Source organism: Eubalaena glacialis, chromosome 3, assembly GCF_028564815.1.
Source record: "Eubalaena glacialis isolate mEubGla1 chromosome 3, mEubGla1.1.hap2.+ XY, whole genome shotgun sequence".
Classification (NCBI taxonomy): Eukaryota; Metazoa; Chordata; class Mammalia; order Artiodactyla; family Balaenidae; genus Eubalaena; species Eubalaena glacialis.
Genome location: NC_083718.1, coordinates 193,826,819 through 193,828,838, shown reverse-complemented (window position 1 = coordinate 193,828,838; position 2,020 = coordinate 193,826,819).

Sequence of the window (2,020 nt, the reverse complement as noted above, 5' to 3'; positions counted from 1 at the left end):
GTACCACATGGGGCCCAGGGCACCGAGCGTGTGGGCCGTTGGGCCTCGGCCGGGGCTGCCCCTGGCCTTGCTCTGGCCCTGGTGCTCCCGGGGCTTTCTGGTTCCCTTTCCCCGCCGCCCATCACAGGGGCTCCGGCAGCCTGCGTCTTCCTGAGGACGCCCAGGACGGAGTCCCTTTTCCAGTTCTGTGCAGAGCCACCTCCTGCAGGGACGGAGCCAGTGCCTCCTGGGCAAAGCTCCTAACTGGGTTTGGGCATTTGATTCTGAGTCGATGACGGGACCCTGGTTCTTGTGGTCAGCCCAGGTGACCCGTCCTGTCTCCTCAGAGCCTGCGCCACCTACCCTCCCTGACCCTGGACCCAAGGGAGTGTCCCAGGCTGCCCGGCCTCTGGTGCCCTCCAGCGCCCTCTGGCCCTGGCTCTGTGGCCTGGCCCGGGCTCCGCCCCTCTGGCTGGGGAGGGAAGGCTGACGGCCCCGGCACGGCCCCGGCACAGCCCAGGGTTTATGGCAGTGAGGACCGGGGGGTGCAGGCCCAGCACTGCCACAGGCGGCCTGGGACACGGATTCATGCCGTCCCTGCGGTGCCTGGGCAGGGGGCACAGGGTAGGCTGGGGGCTCGTGGGCCCAGCGGCAGGAGCAACGTGAGGTCTTCGGGGCAAGACCCCAGTCCTCCCCGCGGCCGTGACTGGGGTGGGGTTCTGCCCTCCGGCCTGTGCCCCCTTGTCTGCCAGGCTGGCCTGCCCTGGGAGCCTCCGACGCCCGGCAGCCCCTGGCCCACAGGAGGAGGGGGTGCCGCCCGCTCTGTCTCTCCTGGTTGCCCCTCGTCTGGGCCTTAGCTGGGTGGCCTTGACTGGGCCTTGTGTCCGGTCAGCAGGCAGCAGGCGGGTCTTCCCCAGGCCCGGCCCTCCTCCCCCAGGACAGGTCGGTCATGAGCAGGGCAGCTGGCCCGGGCCCGCCCAGCCTCTGGGGGCAGGATGCTGTGAGGAATGTGCCCCCTCCACTGGGAAAGGGCAGTCTTGGGGGCTGGTCCTTGGGGACTGCGGCTGCACGCCAGGGGCCTGGAGCTGGGTGACGGAGGCAAGGAGGGCTAGACCCAGGCTTGGGGACCTGCGCCCTTCAGCCAGTGCTGGGAGTCGCAGCAGAAAGGGGCCCAGTAGGCCCCGGGTCCCCCCTCGGCCAAACGGGCCTGCAGGCAGTCCCGCCCAGCTTGGCTGTAGGGCGCCAGCCCACGGGGAGCTGCGTGCTGGCGGGCAGGATACTGCTGCTTCCGTCCCACCTCCAGGCCCACTGGGACTTCAGGAATCCACTCGGAGTTCCCCTGGAGTACGAGAGATGTGGGGTGAGAGCAGGGCCTTCTCCTGGGGCACAGGCTGGGATGGAGCAGAGCATCCAGCCTGCGGGGGTGGGTAGGGAGACCCCCTGGCAGGGCCTGAGAGTGTGCCCCAGGGGGTGGTCCCATGAGGACCATCACCCCAGGCCTTACAGCTGTGGTCTTCAGGTCCCCAGGGAGACCACCTGTCTCTCCTGCCTGTCGTTACTCAGCCGGGGCGTGGGGGCTGGTGGCCTGGGGCCTTGGTTGACACTGCCACCTGCCTGGTCCCCTCCTGGTCCCCAGCTGGGAGTTCCCTTGGCCTAAATCCTCTGGCCAGCTGGGCTGGATCCAGGCTTGGATTAGCGCAGGGGATTGGGCAGAGGGTGGGCGGGGCGGGTAGAGGCCCTGCAGCTTCCCCACCTCAGGCCCTGGGGCGTTGCTTCTCCTGGGACCCCTCTGTGGCCCTGGTGGTGGGTGGGCTGGCTCGGGGGCCATCGGGGACAGCAGGTGAGAGGCCAATGCCAGAGGCACCTGGGAGCAGCCCTGCGGGGACCTCTGTGGGCAGTGAGGGGGAGGAAGAAGCCGAGGAGAGAAGGGGGCCCCGTGGAGCCCCCGGGCTGCCTGCCACCGCCTGACCTGCCGCTGAGGTGGGGCTGGGGGCTGGCCCTCTCTAGCCTCCATGAGCCCACCCCTGGCCATCATCGGGGC